This window comes from Gorilla gorilla, chromosome 5 (assembly GCF_029281585.2).
Source record: "Gorilla gorilla gorilla isolate KB3781 chromosome 5, NHGRI_mGorGor1-v2.1_pri, whole genome shotgun sequence".
Lineage (NCBI taxonomy): Eukaryota > Metazoa > Chordata > Mammalia > Primates > Hominidae > Gorilla > Gorilla gorilla.
In genome coordinates, this window is record NC_073229.2 from 160111674 (window position 1) to 160133698 (window position 22025).

General features: G+C 35.6%; 1 protein-coding gene and 1 long non-coding RNA gene across 2 annotated transcripts in view; one reads left to right on the forward strand and one right to left on the reverse strand.

Moving 5' to 3' along the window:
- The window catches only part of PDE7B (phosphodiesterase 7B), a 343143-nt gene that overhangs the window by 65380 nt on the left and 255738 nt on the right, over window positions 1-22025 (forward strand). The window lies entirely within an intron of this gene.
- Window positions 1579-5135, reverse strand: LOC134758684 (uncharacterized). The gene is made up of 3 exons (XR_010134127.1): window positions 5009-5135; window positions 4870-4926; window positions 1579-4314 (listed from the first exon to the last, which is right to left on the reverse strand). It is a non-coding gene; the product is annotated as an uncharacterized lncRNA (long non-coding RNA).

A 22025-nucleotide genomic window follows, 5' to 3' on the forward strand; every position in this document is an offset into this window, starting at 1 on the left:
TACAATACATAAAATTTTGTGTGTGTGCATGGTAAAGTAATACTACATTATTACGATGATTGCAGCTTTATAGCAGGTTGTAAAATCAAACAGTTTCCAACATTAGGTTTCCTTTCAAGATGGTTTTAGCTATTGTAAGTCCTTTGCATTTCCATGTGCATCTTAAAATTAATTTGTAGATTTTTACAAAAAGTCTGCAGGGATTTTTTTCAACCTTTTCTTATTCTTTGTTTGCATAGGTTTTTTTTTTCCAAATTTTCCACGTCACTTATTTTTTTCTTCTGCAGCGTCAAGTCTGCTGTTAAGCCCTACCCAATGAGTTTTTAACGTAGGATATTATATTTTTTAATTCTAAAAGTTTCATGTGGTTGTCTTTTACAGTTTCCAGTTTTCTACTAAGATTTGCTATCTGTTTACCCATTATATTTCTTTGGAATCCTTAAATATGCTGTTAATAGCTATTTTAAAGGCTTCATCTGCTAATTTCAACATTGTCATTTGAAGTCTGCCTCTATTGATTTGTTGTTTTTTGTTGTTGTTGTTGTTGTTAGTTAAATTTTTCATTTCCTTTGCACATCCAGTAAAATTTTTTGATATGCTGGATACCGTGAATCCTAACTGGAGAATCTGGATTTTCTTGTCTTCCTTTAATAATTGTTGGATTTTGCCCTGGTAGGAAGTTAATTTACTTATGAATCAGTTGCTTCTTTTAAGGCCTGTGAATAAGCTTTGCCAGGACATAGTCTGCAGGGCTAAAGTGGCCTCCCTCTTAAAGTATGGTGATTGGAGATCTCAGCTGCATGCCCAAGGTGTCGGTGAGCCCGCTCTCCTTTGGTTGGCCAGAACTCTTGTGACTCCCAGCTCTTTGCGGCCCTGGCATCTTCATTTCACTCACAGCTCCCCAACAGATCTACATTGTTGTACCTTGTAGTTTTTCCCTGGACATGAATGAGGAGGTTAATATTTGTCCAAGTCTTAAAAGAACCTTTATGCAGATTTCTGGTCTTTCTTCTCTATGCAGTTTCTAGTTCTCTTCTCTCTGGGTGGCTGGTTCAAAATTCTAGCCTCAAACTCAAAGTGTGTTCCTCCTCAGGTCAGCAAGATCCCTGGGTTCTGCTTTGGCTCCTCCTCCCTGTGCCTAGACAGAGAGCTGGGGCAACTGGAGGGCTCTTATCATGGTATTCCTTTCTCCTAGGAACCATAATTCTGCTCTGAATGTTTTCCAACATCTGAAACAGTTGCTTCAAACATTTTGTTCAGTTTTGTAATAGTTTATGGCTGGATGAATTCATCATTACTGATTATTTTGTCGTGGCTGGGAATGGAAGCTACCCATATCATTATTTATGAATCTAAAAAAACATAAGTATACTAGGCCTAAGACATTTTCTTTATCTTTCACATCTGGTGTCATCTCTGAAACCAGAATTCCAGTTTTGTTTCTGTACCACTACTAGAATATGTGCAGCTATGAAGCAGAGTGAAAGTATTTGCAAAAGACAGCATATCCCCTCCTGTAAGATGAAAGTCCATTAAATAAATTAAATAAATAAATTTTAAATAAATTAAAAAATATTTGGAATTTCAATTTTATTTAAAGCAAGTTTACTTTTTTATTATAAAAGATAGCTCCTGTGGATGACTTATGCCACACAGGTGTTTAAGGTGGAAATACAATATCTTATGGCATTTTAAGGCATTCCATTTATGCGTGGACAGGGATTACTATCAGATTTCTCTCATGTTTGAAATATAGTATCTAACATTTTATAATGAACAAAGTGTTTCCGATCAGATTATCACTATAAGTTGGCTAGTATGTTTTCACATGGGAATTGTTTTGTGTTGTGTTTATTTCCTCTGCGGTATTATGGGAAATTTTTAAAGCTAACTGCCTTATGTATTCATTTTAAAAACTCCCCAAATTATTATTCCTAATAAAGGGAAATATGAAAGTATCAAAGTATTATTATATCACTTTTTCGGTTCAACTGAGTATGGGAGTTATTCTCCCGGGTAAATGTGTGTTCAGCTTGTGGAAAGAATCATAAATGTCTTCTCAAAACAAAAGAACTCCTCTGGCTATAATAGGCAGAGAGAACAATCCAAGCCAATCTTTCCACTTGTGCTACCGAACGCCTCCTTTTTTGAAAGTTTTCAGTTTCAATGGAAAAATAAGGGCAGCAGATAATGAACCCTTTATTCATTTTGACCTAACAAGAGGCCTTTTAGGAGGCTTACCTAGGGAACCAGTCTTCCAGATGTTACCAATGTAACTCTGTGGCTTATTATGACTTCTTGAAGAACTTTGCTAAGAAAAAAGAAATATTGAAGATACTGCCACCCAATAAAATGTTACGAAAAATTTCTACACTTAATCATGTCCTCACTGTGAATTGCTCTATTAGTCCCTACAACCACATATAGATTTTCTCTCAACATGACAGTAGTACATCCCTACTGTGACTACATAAGCCTCATTAGATTACTTGTGTCATATTTATTACATAGGTGGTCTTTAGGCAAAGCATACTATATTTTCTTTTTCCTAGTGTTTCAATATGAACTGCGTGGGCAGAAGCAGCACAAAATAGAAGAGAGTTTAAATTCTGATCCTGCCATTTACTAACCAAATGACTTTGAGCAAATTATTTAACCTTTCTATGACTGACTTTATATGTTAAAGGGTTGTTAGGATAGTATCTGATCCACGAAGGAGTTGCGAAAATTAAAGGAGTTAATACAGGACAGAACAGTGCCCCTCACATTGTAAGCACTGAAGAAACTCTGCCTCATCTGTTGTTTTTATTATTATTATCATTACTACCACTACTGTTTAGAGAACTCTTTAAAATTAGCTCATTTAGCCTTCACAAGAAATCTTTAAAGTAAATATTGCTATCCTTATTTTATAAATAAGAAAACCAAACTTAAACCTAGGTCTCCTGACCCTAAAAGGTTATATTCTTGTCTTAATTATCCTAGATAATGTTGAAACATTCAGATTTTTTAAAAAGTGATCATGAGCCTTCACTAATTTTAGCTTAGTCATTTTCTTTAATAATTTTATAAGAATATTTGTCGTGTCATCCAAAAATTTCATTGGCAAAAGAGAATTCAAGATCATAATGCATTTCTATAAATAGAAAATGTGCCTATATCTGCTTCATATCATTTCCAATTAGAATAGAGAACACATAGATTATAGAATGAGAAAAAGTTTAAATATTTAACACCTAGGCTGGCATATAGCATGTCAAGTCCTCTCCATGCTTCTTTTTCCATCTAAATACAGGTATCCTAAATTTCTGATCTCTTAGTCTTTTGAGAAGTTATTTCTTTGATCCTAGTTTTCAACACCTAGGTATACATGACCCTCCCCATCAATGTGGGCAATTTGCTTTTCAAACCACTTGCAGCTCCACCTCCTAAAAGACCAGTCTCTCTGGACTATTTTTGTGTCACCCATATGATACTGAATGTTTTTCCATTCCTAGAGCAAAGTCTCCATGAGTCTAACGATGTTTCAGAAAAAGAGTCACCTAAATGCCAGTAATTACATCAAGTTATCAACCCACAGAAAAATAACCACAGCATATGAAGTTCCCTTGGAATCTTTTTAAGAATCAACTTAGCCTGAGTCTGTGATTTAGGTTCCTTTCCACTTCTTTTAAGAGCTAAGCACAACCTAAGTAGAGGAAACGTCTTTGAAGTACAAGCTGGTTGACCATTTCCTGCGCAGAGTATCCAATCGCATTGAAAATGTCTTGGAATTGTCCCTGGCTTCATCAGTAAGTGCTGGGGGATGACGTCACTGCGGGATTTCAACCGAACTTTATGTTCTGATAAACAATGTGGTGTTGGTAGTGGCCACTGGTGAATTCTTTTTCTCTTGGGAGGTGCCAGCAAAGTTCCTTATTCATTTTCAAGCTTTGTTGAAAGAATAATAGAGGGTAAGACAGAAAGAGCTTGGGGGTGGTCAGGCCCCGAGGAGGATCGCCTATTAAAGTCAGTGAGTGTAGACGACAATATTTTGGTTTAGTCTCACACTTCTTTGAGTATAAAATAAGAAAATAACTGTCGTTTCTTGGATAACAGGCTATTTCCAACTTACCATCACTTGTCTCGTGTGTCAGTCTTCATCCTAACCATGTGGCAGCATGCAGATGACAAGGGTTATCTTGAATTTAATCCTTTTCTTAGATGGACAGATATATTCAGGAGGCTGTAGAGTTCAAAAGTGGTGGTAAAAGCCCTTCCAGTGGCAACAATAACGATGAAAGAACCCAACAGGCAGTTTTGTAAGCTTTAACCCTGAACAAAAGCCAAGAGAACATTGCTTGTAACCAAACAAGGAATAAAAATACTACTAGAGTTTCTACAGAAATCAGTGCATGGAAATTCCCTGCTTATTAAGCTGTTTCCATTATGAGATGTTCCCCTATATTAAAATTTTCATAGCATAATATATCCATCATCTGGACATTCTGAAGATTTTTTTTTCAAGGAAAACTACTTCAGTAATTCTTTATAAAAACAGGTTTCCATTTTCTTTAAGAAACAAGGCTGATTTGCCAGTGAAAATAAATAAATAGAATATATCTCCTAATTTTTATTCTAATACCTTCACAGAAAATTAAACCAGGTACCAAAAAGTCATAGCTATTGGGTAGGTTGTGAGTGTATCAAATTTGGACGAATATTATCAGATCCTAAATTAATACAATCAGAGTCTCTTTCTACCCTGTTCTCCACATCCTTTTCTACTATAAAAAAATACCCGTTATACTTTCATCCCAACCTCTAAGACTCACCACTCCTCCTATCCTTCCCAAAAGCATCCCCAAAACAATGAAAAATAAAACTTACTGGAGCAGACTGAGAACAAGCAGTTTAGAACTCTCTCCCTCCTTCAATTCAATATACCTGAAATGAGCATTAGTATTAGAACTCAATTCATGAGGGTTATTTTTACTGTAGTTATATAAAATAAATCTTGGGGATTTACCTTAGAGATTGCATAAGGTCAATCTTGCATCCAAGTTGTTACTAACATTGTTTATTCTAACTCCTGTTTCCTTTACCCTCCTGTAAACTGCCACCTCAAGATCTCTCAAGCCTTTATTTCCTCACATACAACTCTGGGTAAGGTAAGAGAAAACACAAGCCCAGAGTGGCATTTTATATGAGTCAGTAAGGTACACCCATGTATCAAATGGCATGGGAACCAGGGAATCATTTTGAGTTACTAGGTTCAGTAGTGAAACTCTGTAGTTTTCTTGGCCCTTACAAAACCAGGTCACAGCTGCCTGGCTTCCTAATTTGGTTTGATGTACTGTGAATTCCCAAGGGGGTGAGTCACTCTCTTATTCATATGGAAGTACAGGAGCCATTCCAAAACAAAAACTAGTCTGAGTTTATTTATGATTTTATATGCCCTTTACTGCCCCACTATACAGATGATCCAGAGTTGACTTTCAGCTGTTAATTACCATATTGGAGAGGAGATACATGGCATTTTTCATCTTATGAGTTACATGACTTCTTGAATGTGAATATTCCCTAAGTGCTTGCTTTCTTCTGCTTTCGGAATGCTTCACTGAAGATGGATATATATTATGAAACAATGAATGCAAAATCAATCACACATGGAGAAAATGAAAGTAGTAAAATTAACAACAGAATACCTTAAGAAACAGTCTATGTTAAGTCAGTGTAATAGCGTCATTATACATTACTCTTGTTACCTATTAAGTGCACAAGAAAACCATAAATACCTTGCTTTATAGACTTGATGAGGCAGAAAAACCTTTCCTGTGGGTCGTCAAATTAAGATGCAGTATGACTTTACGATTTGTTCCATCTTAGAATTTGGCTGTGTTCTGTCTTTCTGATTTCCCCGAGCCATCCACTTCAGGATGTTTGGGCTTCCGCCAGTGGCCGTGGCACAGATGCTTTTAATAAAGGGATCCAACCACCTTCTGGAAAACCTCCTTGCTTCACTAGAACTTTCAAGAGATATCAATCCTGTTTTATTAGTATTTATTTAAAAAGAAGAAGAAGAGAAAGAAACTGAAGTAGCCAACACGATCTGTGTAGTCTACTTTATGTCCCTTCTTTTGTCACACGAAATAGAATATTTCTCTTGAAAAAGGCTCATGCAATTCCGTAGCTATATACTGAGTGCCTACTGTATGGCAAACTCTGCACTAGGCATGGAGACACCAAGAAGATGCATGACTTGCCTTAGAGCTATTACACAGATGCAGTATTACTTTATAAAAATATCTGATAACTAAAATTAATCTGTAAGGTATATAGAGATCTTTGTATAAATATCACATTTCATAGAATATTAAAAATATGTAAAATTGACACTAAGTGATTTGTATTATATATGAAATGTTTAGTATATGATTAGTAAAGCTTCATAAACAATGGGAAACTGATGAGTCATTCAACAAATGGTATAGGCAGAACTGACTTTTTAGAAAAAAGTAGGTTATACCAATCTCAGATAAAACATAAAAAAGTAGATGAATAGCTGTTTGTATTAAGAGCAATATAAAATAGAAAGAAATGAACACATATAGTGGTCTTACCACACAGAAGGAGTTTCAAGATATAAAAGTCATGAATGAGAGAGCAAATGTCAGACTTGACAACATAAAAATGTAGAAATTATACATGGAAATTTTATAAAATTAAAACACAAGTGACAAACTTGATAATATACTTGTAAAATATGACAATGAATTAATATCCTTTATAATCAAAGAAATTTTATGAAACAATTACTATTACCAACCAGTTGTTACCAACAGTAGAAAAATAACAACTGAGATGGTTAGCAGTACACAGTAAAAGAAATTCAGAGAAATGATGGACACAAACATATATTAAACTTCACTAGTAATCTAAGAAATCTAATGAAAGCAATAATAAATACATTCTTGCTTATCAAGTTGACAAATTTTTTTAAATGTAAAAACAATTAGTGATAGGAAGGTGCACAGGCAATCTCATTCAATTCCGGCCAAAATTTGAATAAATTTTCTAGACATGTGTTTTACAGAAAGTATTTAGAAAAAAACTTAAGTTATTATTCTTTCATTCAATAATTCTTATTCCAGAAAAATTTCCTAACCTAAAAAACACGTAAAAATACATTCATCATAATGCTCCTTATGACCTAAAAAATTGGAAACAATTTAATTGTTCTGTTGTAGAGAAATAGATATAGTCTATCCAAAGGATATTGTACCATATGGTAGAGCTTTGAGGGTGGCCCCACATTCTGCTCCCTCTAGATTCTCTCTGTTCCAGCTCCATCCTAGCTTCCTCAATTTCCCCAGAATGCCATAACCTGCCCTGTGTATAGGTGAGCAGTCTGAGAGCCTGAAAAGCAAGGTGACTTGTCCAAAGTCATACCATCTACTTGGTGTGTCTGAAACCAAACTCAGGTCTTCTGGTAGCAGGTCCAGAAATTGTTCTACCACATAATGCTTGCTTAGAACACTGAATTTCAAACTCTGAGTAGTGGAATCTCTCTCTCTCTCTCTCTTTTTTTTTTTTTTTTTTTGCGGGATGTCACCTCTAAGTATTTTTGTTTTTCTTTTTTTTTTGAGTGGCAGAATCTTATGCACAATTTCCAATAAATGAAACAGATCAAAGTATTATAGTACTATATAGTTTTTAATGTAAAAGTATAATATTTACTTACAAAGTCAATCAGTGAGTAGCATAGGAAAATACAAGGAAAATTTATTAAGTGTTTGTCATATAGTAGAAGTGGTTAGGTTGAGTGGGTAGGTTGGTTTTTAAAATACCAACAACAAAAAAAGAGGCTGTTCTAAAAACACAAACATTTGAAGGCTGGGTGATGGATATAGTTTTATATCAAAGTCAGCACACACTGTATTTCTATACTTGGGTTTTTTTTTTTTTGTAAAATGGGGAAAATCTTGTTTCATATGAATAAGTAGCTGAAAATGATGAACATTTTTAATAGTTTGTATGCCAACCTGTCTCAAGATATTATTCAATTAAACTGAAACAGAAGCTGAAAGAAAAGAAGTAGAAAATTTAATATTTAAAAAATAAATCATTAAAAATACCCAACAAACATTATGTTCCCTAACTGCCAAGGGTTCAACTTGGAAAGAGTCAGTAACAGGGTCCTCAGGCAGTTTAGATCCTGAGCGAACACTGGGGAATGTTATAACATTATAAGATGTTCAACTTGTCAGTTGAAATCCCTCACATTATCCAAAAAGGGCATACCTCACTCTCTATCTCAGCTAGATAGTCACTTTAGCTTTCAGTCAAATTTATTTCATTGCTGACACATTATTTAAAATTTTAAGTGTGACTACAATGTGATCTTACATTGCAAAACTGAGCTTCGTCTGTTTACTACAAAAAATCAGCAAGACATGCAAACTAGTGAAATCAGTTTTTTGAGAACTATTTCACTAGATGAAATTCAGCGAAAACGAATTTTTGCCAGTACCTTGCCACAAAACACCCAAGGGACTTCAGCATGAAAAAAGAAAATTCTGAAATGAATACTGCGCATATTGTTTAAATAATTCTTAAAAGACAACAAAAAAGCAAAAGCCCTGGTTTAATAACATTTACAATTAGAATGATCTTAACGCCTTGCTTGAAAGATCTTAACAGCTTATGCTCTTCTATGCCACCCAAATAACTTTTCAAAAATAGTGTTTCTGAAAGGCACTAGGCTGACTATTTTTCCCCTGATATTCATTTTACACAAACTACATAATTTTTTTTAAAAAATGTTTTTCCCTTTTGTTTGTTTGTGTGTTGAAAATTGTAGGTGAGAAGCAGTGGATTTCCCTCACCCATCGCTAGGTTCATGGCTGAGGCCACTATAATAGAAGACAGATTAACAAAAGAAAAGAATATAAATTGATTATATAAGTTTTACATGACACTGTAGACTTCTTTAGGAAATGAAGCCTGAATAATGAGGCATGCTTCTGTTTTTTGTTTGTTTGTTTGTTTTTGGTGGGGGGGGATGGAGTCTCACTCTGTCGTCCAGGCTGGAGTGCAGTGGCGCAATCTCGGCTCACTGCAAGCTCCACCTCCTGGGTTCACGCCATTCTCCTGCCTCAGCCTCCCGAGTAGCTGGGACTACAGGCACCCGCCACCACACCCAGCTAAGTTTTTTGTATTTTTGGTAGAGACAGGGTTTCACCGTGTTAGCCAGGATGGTCTCAATCTCCTGACCTCGTGATCTGCCCGCCTTGGCCTCCCAAAGTGCTGGGATTACAGGCGTGAGCCACCGCGCCCAGCAAACCTCTGTATTTTTTATGAAAGGCTTGAGGAAGAGTGGGCGGTCACAAGGAAATATGATTAGAGGACAAAGGGTGTGGTCTAATGGTACTGAACTGGGGTGGGGCTTCGCAAAACCTGTGTGTTCACATTCTTCTTGGTATCTCTGTGTCTTTGGCTCCTATACCCTGGGTATAGGGAGAGCACTTTTCAAAGAGGGTCATATGACCTGCTTCCCGTGAAGATCAGAAAATCCCTCCTAGGTTTTATGACCTCCTTCAGGAGAGAAGAGCAGGGGTAGAGGGTGGTGGTCAGAAAGGCCTTCCTGTTTCTACTGCTTTCTCAAATGTCACGATGTACCACATTTTGGGGTGGCATGTCCTGAACCCCATCCAAACCAACCTAACGACTTCTACTGTGCGGCAAGTGCTTAATACATTTTCCTTATCTTTTCCTGCATAAACCTACTGAACAAAGAAGAAAAATCAGCAGTAGTGATACTCTCGAAATGTTGACTCATAAAGATTCCGCATAATCTTTATGAATTCTTTGAATTAATGTAGCTGTTTGAATTAATGAAGTACGTTGAATTCATGTTCTTATTAAATATTCTTAGGTTATAGCACCATAATTCTAATTGTTTCTTCAATAGCAGCCTATTCATCTAACATACTTGTTAGCATATAGTTTAATGAGCTTTTTCTGGAGAAAACGCGTTTCTTCTTCACAAACAATACATTTTGTCATTGCTTCCATTTTTTTCTGTAACATGTATGCTAAATTAATCTGATAACCTTATTTTTATGCTCCCTATGCTTTGTTTTAAAATCATTTAACTTTATGTCTGGGTTCTCTATTCTGTCCCATTGGTCTATGTGTCTGTTTTTGTACCAGTACCATGTTGATTGGTTACTGTAGCCTTGTAGTATAGTTTGAAGTTCAGGTAGTGTGAGGCCTCCAGCTTTGTTCTTTTTTTCTTAGGATTACTTGGGTGACTCAGGCTCTTTTTTGTTTCTCTATGACTTTTAGAATAGTTTCTTTTAATTCTATGAAAAATTATGTTGGTAGTTTGATAGGAATAGCATTGAATCTATAAACTCTTTGGGCAGTATGGCCATTTTAATGATATTGATTCTTCCTGTCCGTGGGTATGGAATGTTTTTCCATTTGTTTGTCTCTTCTCTGATTTCTTTCGGAAGCATTTTATAATTCTCATTGAAGAGATTTTTCACCTTCTTAGTTAGCTATATTCCTAGGAATTTTATTCTTTTTGTGGCTATTGTAAATGATAATACCTGAAACTATAAAAACTGTGGAAGAAAACCTAGAAAATACCATTCTGGCATTACATTGGCCTCAGCAAAGAATTTATGACTAAGTCCCCAAAAGCAATGACAACAAAAGCAAAAATTGACAAGTGGGTCCTAATTAAACTAAAGAGTTTTTGCACAGCAAAATAAACTATGAACAGAGTAAACTAACAACCTACAAAATGGGAGAATATATTCCCAAATTATGCACCCAACAAAGGTCTAGTATCCAGAATCTGTAAGGAACTTAAACAACAAACAAGAAACCAATAATCCCATTAAAAATTGGGCATCAGTCATGAGCAGACACTTCTCAAAAGAAGACATACATGCAGCCAGCAAATATATGAAAAAATGCTCATCATCAGTAATCATTAGAGAAATGCAAATCAAAACCACCGTGAGATACCATCTCACACCAGTCAGAATGCCCATTGTTATTAAAAAGTTAAAAAAACAACAGATGTTGGCAAGGTTGCAGAGAAAAGGGAGCACTTACACACTGCTGGTGGGAATGTAAATTAGTTTAGCTACTGTGGAAAGCAATGTGACAGTTCTTCAAAGAGCTAAAAGCAGAACTACCATTTGACCCAGCAATCTCACTACTGGGTATCTACACAAAGGAAAATAAATCTTTCTACCAAAAAGGCACATACACTCATATGTTCATTGCAACACTATTGACAATAGCAAAGATACAGAATCAACCTAGATGTCCATCAATGGCAGACTGAATAAAGAAAATGTGATTATATATATATATATATATTTATTTATTTATCTATTTATTTATATATATACACATACACACACACATACCCCTATATATACATATATATACACACACACATACATACATATACACCATGGAATACTACTTAGCCATAAAAAGGGGCAAAATCATGTCCTTTACAGTAACATGAACAAAGCTAAAGGCCATTATCCTAAGTGAACTAACACAGAAACAGAAAACCAAATACCACATGTTCTCAATTATAAGTGGGAGCTAAACATTTAATACGCATGGACACAAAGATGGGAACAATAATAAACACTGGGGACTGCTTGAAGTGGGAGGGTGGGAGAGGCCGTGTGGGTTGAAAAACTACCTATCAGGTACTATGCTCACTACCTGGGTAACAGGATCGTTAGTACACCAAACCTCAGCATCATGCAATTTACCCATGTAACAAACCTGCACATGTACCCTCTGAACCTAAAATAAATAACAGAAAGTATAGACCTACTATGCAAAATTTTCACAGCCTAAAATACAGTAAGAACTGGGTTATTTTTATACCTAACAACACTCAATGCAATTACCAAGTGCTATGTGGAAGGCCCTTCTGCATGCTACTTTTGTTTTGCACAGTGTTGGTGTGGTAAATAACAGTGAAAGAATCCAGTATATCAAGTCATTGTTTTTGTTCAATACATGGTAAAATTTTCTTTCCAAGTTTCCAGTTTTAAAAGGTGACTTGTTTCTAATTTCAGAGTCTTGTTACATCATATTTTTTTTTTTACAAAAATGATTCAAGAATACTTAAAACTTACAATGAGCGTGCGGGAAATGCAAAATAAAACAAACAAGCACTTATTATTTCCTGTAAGAGTTTTATCTATAACTATGCTGCCTAACATGGTATGGAGCACTTGAAATGTAGCTTGTTAGAATTGAGTTTTGGTATAAGTATAAAATATACTGCAGATTTCAAAGACTTAGTCCAAAAAAGTAAAATACTTCATTTTTAAATTAATGCTAAAATGATAATATCTTAGATATCTTAGGTTACATGAAATATATTACTAAATTAACTTCACTGGGGTTGTTTGTTTTAGTTTTTTCCTGTTTTCCTTTTTATAATACAGCTACTAGAAAACTTAAAAGTACATATGTGACTTGCTTTATATTTCTAATGGACAACACTGAAAAGAAGTTAGAGGCCTTCCCTGATTTGATACTAGGAAATTCCATCTGTGTGATTGATGCCTCAACAGATGGTGCTACGAGGGCGCTTAGAAGAGGCATTTGACAGAACAGTGGAGGTTCATGAAGGCCTCCAGGAGGACCAGGTGATACCAGAGCTGTAACCTGAAGGGCAGATAAGGGGAAGCTCCTAAGAGAAGTGCAGGGGCTCAGAGGTAAGGAGGAATAATGGGCACTAGAAAGTAGCTCGGTAAACCTAGAGCAGTGTGTGATTAGGGAGCAAGAGCCAGAGCTGAAGGCCTTGTGTGCCAGACTAGGAATTCTGGGTTATTTTGAGGGAAAAGAGTAGTCAGGTGTATTAGTCTGTTTTCACACCGCTGATAAAGACATACCCGAGACTGGGCAAATTACAAAAGAAAGAGGTTTAATGACTTACAGTTCCATGTGGCTGGGGAGGCCTCACAATCATGGTAGAAGGCAAGAAGGAGCAAGTCACCTATTACATGGATGGCAGCAGGCAAAGAGAGAGCTTGTGTGGGGAAACTCTGCCTTATAAAGCCATCAGATCTCGTGAGACTTACTATCATGAGAACAGCACGGGAAAGACCCGCCCCCATGATTCAGTTATCTCCCACTGGGTCCCTCCCACAACAGAAGGGAATTATGGGAGCTACAAAATGAGATTTGGGTGGGGACACAGAGCCAAACTATATCACCATGGAAGGTTGTGGAGCAGGGATGTGACTGACTCAGGCAGTAGTAGATCACTCTGGCTGCTATGTGACAATTAGAATGGAGTGAGGCAATACTAGGAAAAGAGGGTCCCTGGGGCAGCTGTGCAGAAATCTAAGCATAGGATGAGAATGCAGTGAGGACTGAGGGCCCGTGGTAGAATAAGGAAAGCCAAATGGATATGAGAAGTAGAAGTGAAAGGACTCGGCAATACATTCAGTTGTTTGGAGTTTGGAGGGAAGTGGAGGAGGCAGGCAATGAGAGAAAGGATTAAATCAAGTGAGACCCTAGGATGCTGGGTTGTGCAGCTGAGCTGGAAAATAAGAATAATCAACAATGCTATAAAAATTATTTTCAAGATATTCAGCTTCCATATATCTTAATGGTACATGGGTGACCAAGACTACAATATACTTTCATGATTTGCCATAAGATTTCTGAGGCTACTTGGAGTTCTATGTGTCATTGAAAATTTGCATAATAGTTCATTTTTCAAAAGTATCTTTTGCCAGAGCCCTTTGACTTTATTATTCTGATAATCAAAATAGTTTCCTTTTGAAGAAGTATTCTTGCCAATTAACCTAACCACATATTTGAAACATCAGATGTTAATAGGTTGGCTGATATTTTATCTTTTGTGAAATTTGCCTTACCTTAAAGGTTTTCCACTTTAAGGTCACAAAAGAGGTTTGCTTTCCTTTTTAGAAAGTAAAAACCACATACAGGTTCAAATTTGAAGATAAAGACTAGTAATGATTTCCTATAACTAACACATATGCCCAATGAGTAGTTAAAGATACTCAAGACCAGATCTTGATTTTAAACCTCTACGTGAATCCATTCCATAATTTTACTCCTTTATTCCTCAATTTCACCTAAGTGATCTCTGTAAAATAATATTCTTTGATTATCCAATGCAAGTGATAGCACATGAATTATGTATGATCTGTTTGTATAGATGACATTGAGAATGTTATTTGATAACAAGATCATGTTTTTGAAAATAAAAATTACTCTTGGGATTTAGATGAAGAAATGTTTCACTAACAAAGGGCTCTGAAAGAATGTTGGCATCAGTTAAAGTGAAGGTATGAATGGTGGCAAGCCAAGAAAACAACTGAATGTTAGTTTCTTGATTCCAAACGTTTAATATTTTCATTTATAATAAATGAGTAACAATGATAAAAATTTTTTCCCAGAAATAAAAACAATGGAATATATTATGGGAAGTGTTACAAGGAAATGTCTCCTCTCTTAACAACTTGAAAATAAATGAGAGATTTTTCAACATGAAGAACATAATTCCACAATGATAGCATGGTGCACAATACATCATTTTTTGGAACATTTTGAGGCTTTAAGACTTTAGGTTTAATACCCTTGGCAATATATATGTGTGTACATGTGTATGGGGAATGGTAATCTGTGTACAAACATGCACACAAACAGAAATGTACATTGAACTAAAAATCTTTGTACAATGAGGTGGCGGGAGTGGCGAGCAAGATTTTTAAAACTTTTTTGTTACCGCACACACACACACACACACACACACACACACACACACACACACACAGGTATATACACTATTCCAAAAGCAGAGCCGAATATATTAATATAAATAAAGTAGACCTGGATTCAGGCCCTAAGGACCTCGTGGCTTAATAGACAAAGAAAAAAATGTAAAGTAGAAAGTGGCTTAAAAAATTTATAGGAAATTCAGGAAAGAAGAATGTTAACTTAGGCTCAAAAACAATTAGGAAAGTGTCATAAAAGATTGCCATTTCAGATATAAAAAAAATAGAAAGAAGGAATCAGCCCTACTATTTGATAGCACAACAGGGTGACTATAATCAATAATTACTTAACTATACATTTTTAAATAACTTAAAGAGTGTAATTGGATTGTTTGCAACTCAATAGATAAATGCTTGAGGGGATGAATACCCCTTTCTCATGATGTGCTTATTTCACATGCCATGCCTGTATCCAAACATCTCATACACCCCATAGATGTATACACCTACTATTTACCCACACAAATTAAAAATAAGTTTAAAAAAAATCACCATTTCAGCTAGACCTTGAATAATAGGGATAATCTGAACATATGGAGAAGGGGAGGCAAACATTGAAGTTTTAAAAAATGGAGAAAGAGATAGATAAATATGTAGATGCACACATTCATGAAATCGTACTATTGAGCCAGGAGCTTTCCTGATCATATCTAACCCCAGGACAACCTGTGAGGCAGAAAGTTTTCTTCACATTCCGGAAACAAGGAAGCAGGTTCAGAAAGTCTCCTATGGTCACCGGACTGGGAAGTGCCATGCAGGAGCTATTGGACTCAAAGCCCACGTTCTCTGGCTCCACTTGTTTACACTTCCTTAATGATTTGGAGACATGAGCTTGTAGGACAAAGGGAAGAGCAAAGCTTCCCTTTGATTGGAGAGCAAGATAGCACAATATCCAAAGTGGAAAGTCAGGTTTTTCCTTCTTCATCTGTTTTACCTGACGAGAGCCAGAATTTAAGGGTCTGTTAGTCATAGATGGCATGGAGTATGCACTCCCTGTGTGCTGGGCGCTGTGCTGAAAACCTTCTGTGTGTTATCTCATTTGATCTCTTAGGAGCTCTGTCTCCATGGTTTTTGGTGAAAGCACAGAGGGTTAGAATAAGGTCATTTCCAAGGTCAAAGAGCTAGGATACAGTGGAGTTGGGATTCAAACTCACTGTTACTAGACTCCACGCAAGAACCTGGGGTCCTAATCACTAAACATAGTGCACTACAAAGCACAGTTATGTAACATATGTCATATGTATCTGTGTATAAATATGCATGTATACATATATATGTGCTTACTTTGTGTGTACACACACATACCTGCACAAGATACACCCCTTAAAAATTTCATACCTATCAGTGATCTCTAAGTATGCTTGTGTTGACATGTTTGAGTTTAATACAATTTGTTTAACTAGTGATCATGTTACTTGGTGATATTTTCTTCATTTGGCCATGAATTAAAGAGCATTTACTGGGCACCTGCTTTAAGCCAAACATTCTGTAGACAGCAGGATTCAAAGCTAAGATATAACTCTTGCCCTTAAATAAGCTGGTAGGTTTAATAAAATTGGTCTATATGTGTTCCATTATTTCGAAAGTTATTTGCTATTATTGTGTTCAATTTATTTTTTGGTTTGCTAAGAATACATAGAGATAACAGTTATAAATTACAAGGTTAAAAAAATTCAAATAAGCAAAAATCTCCTAGTTTGCTAACTATCAGTTAAATGATAATCATTGTTAAATGATGAATATATGTCATATTGCAATGTCAGTTTCACAGGCAGATTTACTAGGTAGCTAATGAAGTATGATCTTCAAGATTTCTCAATTTCATTGACACATTCTAAGACTCCATTCTTATTTTTGTGACCATTCATTTGTATTCCTTTTCTTAAGAGTCCTCCCTTTATATTTTATAAATTTTAGGATCTAAGAGGACCAAATATGCCCCTGGTCAGTCTTTAATAATTTAAAGGCAACCCAATGATTTGGGATTGATTTCACAGTCCACAAAAAATAAAGAACTATTTCTTTCCTATACCTCTGTTGGTACTCACCTCTATTTGGTATTTGCATTTTAGTTACTCCAATAGATACCCATACTAGAGTGTAAGTACTAATAAAAATTAAAACTCATGTCAATGATTATCTCTCCTTATAAAGAAGCCTACAGAGGGTCTTGAAGCAATAAAGTAATTTGAATGAAAACTACAAACCATGAATAACATGACACCTACTACTTCAAATAATCCCCAAGTGACCTTTATATACTTTTTCTTCTTGGACATTTGAAACACTTTGGTAGTTTAACTCCTTAACCCTGTACTAATGAGATAGAATATAGGTATTACCTCCATTTACAGGATATGTACTCTGACCAAGGAGATTTAAAACAAATTTTATTTATTTAGTTAATTTTGGTAATATTTGTCAGTGAAAAAGCTGCTGTTTAAAATATATATATATTCGGGCCCGGTGCAGTGTCTCACGCCTGTAATCCCAGCACTTTGGGAGGCCAAGGCAGGCGGATCACCTGAGGTCAGGAGTTCGAGACCAATCTGGCCAACATGATGAAACTCTGTCCCTACTAAAAAAAATACAAATATTAGCTGGGCATGGTGGTGGGTGCCTGTAATACCAGCTACTTGGGAGGCTGAGGCAGGAGAATTGCTTGAACCCAGGAGGTGGAGGTTGCAGTTAGCTGAGATTGCACCATTGCACTCCAGCCTGGAGACAAGAGTGAAACTCTGTCTCAAAAAAATATATATATATATATTTTAAATATATATATTTATTTATTAAATATATATTTATTTAAATAAATATATATAAAATATATATAAATATTTAAATATATATTTATTTAAATATATATTTATATAACTATATATTTATTTAAATATATATTTATTTAACTATATATTTATATAACTATATATATAAATATATATATTTATATGTTTAGATATAAATATATATATTTATATATTTAGATATAAATATATATATTTATATATTTAGATATAAATATATATATTTATATATTTAGATATAAATATATATATTTATATATTTAGATATAAATATATATATTTATATATTTAGATATAAATATATATATTTATATATTTATATATTTAGATATAAATATCTATTTAAATATATAAATATCTATTTATTTAAATATATATAAATATCTATTTATTTAAATAGATATAAATATCTATTTATTTAAATATATAAATATCTATTTATTTAAATATATATAAATATCTATTTAAATAGATATAAATATCTATTTAAATATATATATCTATTTAAATATATATAAATATCTATTTATTTAAATATATATAAATATCTATTTATTTAAATATATATAAATATCTATTTAAATATATTTATATATAAATATATATTTATTTAAATATATGTAAATATGTTTAAATATATAAATATATAAATATATTTAAATATATATATAAATATTTATACAAATATATAAATATACATTTATTTAAATATATATTTATTTAAATATATATTTAAATATATATTTATTTAAATATACATATTTAAATATATTTTAAATATATATAATATATATTTCTCTATATATTTTATAGAGAGAGAGAGATGAAGTATATATTTATATATAAATATATATATGAGACAGAGAATTTTATATATATATTCATGATTCTTGCTCTCCAGGAAAAACATCTTTCAAAAACATTGAAAGATATTTCAACACTGAAAGAATGGAGAAATTTTTGCCTTCAGGTTTGACTCCACCTAAAGCATCTGTAATAGATTCACTGCATGGCCTCAGATGCTAACTTCTTAGTGGAGTAATGGCATCAAAACTTGTAATCTGAACTAATTTAAGTATAACTTTATTCACATATTCTTCTCTTTAAGGATTTTCATCTCATGGATTTTAATCGCAGTAATAAATGGATTCAGTGTATTTTTGCCCCAAATTATGTATTCATTCTTTCAGCTAAGCAATATTTATTGAGAATCTATGATGTGATGGATATTGATCCTAGTGCTGGAAGCAGCAATGAATGAATTAGACAGAAATCCTCTACCTTCAGGAAGTGAGGGAGAACCTTGAAGAGTTGTCTTTCAAATATTGATCTTGCCAAAGTCTGTTGTGGAGTTTAGTAAACTGTACCAAAGCAGTGTATGACTGTTAGCAAAATACGCATAATTTCATTTTCACTTGCAGCTTATAAAACCTGTCAGTCATTTCTCCAGAATATTGGATTTTCTAGCTCTAACTTGGGATTTCCATTGATTGCCAGTAGAATTTAAGGAAATTTCCTTTCTGAGGCCAAATGCATGTCTCAGCGCTGTCCATGTGGAAATGGTCAATACAATTTGACCAGTAATAGTTTTTTGATTGTCTATGGGAACATCTGGATCTTTGACCTCACAAGTAGTTAAAACAACAAGCCCTTCTCCCTATGCAAAAGTGTTTGTTCCTCTGTGGCTCAGAGGCTCTGCATTTGCATGTTGGGCTTCATGTTCTGGAAGTCATTTTCTCTAGCAGTGAGGTTATTTAATTCCAAGGACTGGTTTGAATTTCTTTTTAAACTACAACTGTATAGGATTACATTTAATTGTTGGTTTATGTACAGGAGCATTGCTACACTGAGCTGCAAGGAGCACATTATAAGTACTCGTTTGTCCTGAGTAAATATTCATTCAGTTACTTGCTGGATGAGAGCCCATGCATCTCTGAATCATGATGTCTGGAGATCTGGACATCAGATAGGCAAATATCTGGAGATATTGCTGATATTATCTATTAACCTTTTGCTATCTGTAGGGTCTTATAAAGTAGCTTGACAATTGCAGTGTAAATCAGGAAAACGAATGCCTAAAGCTTGGACACATCGACCAGATGGCTGGAGTTTAACAAGTGTGAGTACATATTTGTTGGCAACACACAGTCAGACAAAAAGGCACTCGTCCCAGCAGCTTACAGTGTCGTCTGTCCAGGGGCAGCAGCAACACAGACTGAGGCCTTGCTGCACATTGTATCAGGCTCAGGGGCAGGAACATAGGGTCCTTTTCTGGTTCAAATCTCCCTCTGAAGGTGAGAGTCAAGTCAAGGAATGATTTTCTTGAAGTGCAGCATGCTCTTCCAGCAGTTTCTGAGAGGGAGATGTCCCTAAAAGGGTGAAGAGAGGGCATTTGTTCCAGGACCCTGGTTCCTCCACCTTCCAGGATCCAGAGGCCTGACTGTTCATTACCACTTTCAGTGCATTCTCAACGCTCACTCTCTGCGTGATTCAGAAGGCCACATTCTTCATAATACAGTCATGCTAGACTTGGAATTTTGACAAGCCATGTTCTCATTTCTATGATCTATGCTTCATAAAGACCATATGGAGTATACTAAATCTAAAGAAATCTATCTGATTGTGAACACACTGTGTGAGACACTACTAAGAAGGGAGTCGGAGTGAGGAGGGCCTCTGGTGGCATTTTCCAACTTGGCTGATTGACACAACTAAAATTGTTAGACATAATTGGGAGTATGTCATTAGACACTCACTAACAAGGTGGTACCCCACTTAGCAGAACCTTTTTCCACCTAAGGGTCCTGTTCAGTGTGGTGAGGAGCGACATTGGTCAGCAAACGTGGCTGCTGCGTGTGGTATTCATGTTACAGAAACTTCCTAAACCCTTTTGGGATCTCTCTATTGCCTTGAACAGATGGCCTGTGAGCTGCAGGGCCTTCTTCCAGATCCACGGCCTGCAGCATCTAGGCTTGTGTCCAATCACTAAATGGAGTCCTGCGGGGCCCTTCCTGATCTGGCCCCTGCCAACTTCCCCAGCCTTGCGTCTCTCCACTCTCCAGTTCTCCCGGTTATCTGAATCCCATTCCCTTCTAGCCATTCTTCATTTCCTTCATTTCCTCAATTGCCTTTAGAGTTTTGCATCCACAGTTTCTCATTCTTAGAGCAAACACCCTCCCAGCTTATCTTGCACCTCCAACCTCCACTGAAGACTTGTTTAATACTAGTTTCTCTCTCCCCTACTTAATCAGGATACATTATTCAGAAAGTTTTCCACAACCCATCAGGATGTAGCCAGTTTGGCTGATCACCTAGAAGGGACCCCTTTTTCCCAAATCTAGGTGGGTTCTTCCCGCTTCCTCAATGCCAAGGATAAGGGCACATCAGACAGGGTCACTGCCTCCATCCTGCCCCAATGACCTCTGCTCTGTAGACCTCTGGTCCTGCAGGCTAACCTCTGAAGGACCAGGGCTCTCCATCATGGGAGGAGCAAAATCTTCCCCTCACAAAACCCCATGATTTACATGGTAGAACTGTGCTTTGTATCTTGTACACACTACCACCTATTCTGCTTCTACCTTCTTCCTTCCGCAAAACCAGATACACAGCAGGCCCCATTATGGTTTTAGGGTATATAAGATGGTTTCACATATATTACATTTCTGTAGAGGGGTAAGCATTGTTACTCTCTGTACTCTACAATGAGTTTTGAAAGGAAAAGTCAACTCTGACTAAGATCACACAGCTGTGGAGGAATAGGTTTGGGATTTGAACCCCGATATACTCAGTTCTTTCCATTATGTCCACCAATCTGTTTTGTTTTCTTTTTTTTTTTTTTCTATATTGCCTCCTGTTTTCTCTAACACAAAGTGTCTATGGACTTTACCTTTTAAAAATGACTATATATAAGTGAAATGTGTTTGGCTTTAGTTGTTTGCCTTCACAGCTATCTTTTTGAAAACAAAGTGTGGCTAGGTGTCAACCCTTGGGATTCTGAGACAATAAGTAAAAGATGAAATAGCATTGCAAACTTCTGACATTTTTGAACTGTGTATCAAGATTTGTGGCATATGTATTTTAGTCTGCTACAGGAAAATTCCCAGAGCACATACCAGAATTATTCCCAAAGTACCTTGAACTCAGATGCCTAGTCAGTTCCTATAACTGGGTGCACCAGAGACCGCACTGTACTCCATGCCATCAGCCTTCACAGGTACAGGTTTTTCTAAAATGGAGCTTGTGCAGAGGCTATAGTCGTTTTGCACAATGAAAGAGGCTGTCTTCAATGTGCATTTCGATGTGTGCTGTGGGAATCAGGACTAACCACGACGCACGGAGACAATGCTGCATGACTTGGAGAGTGCAACGTAAGACG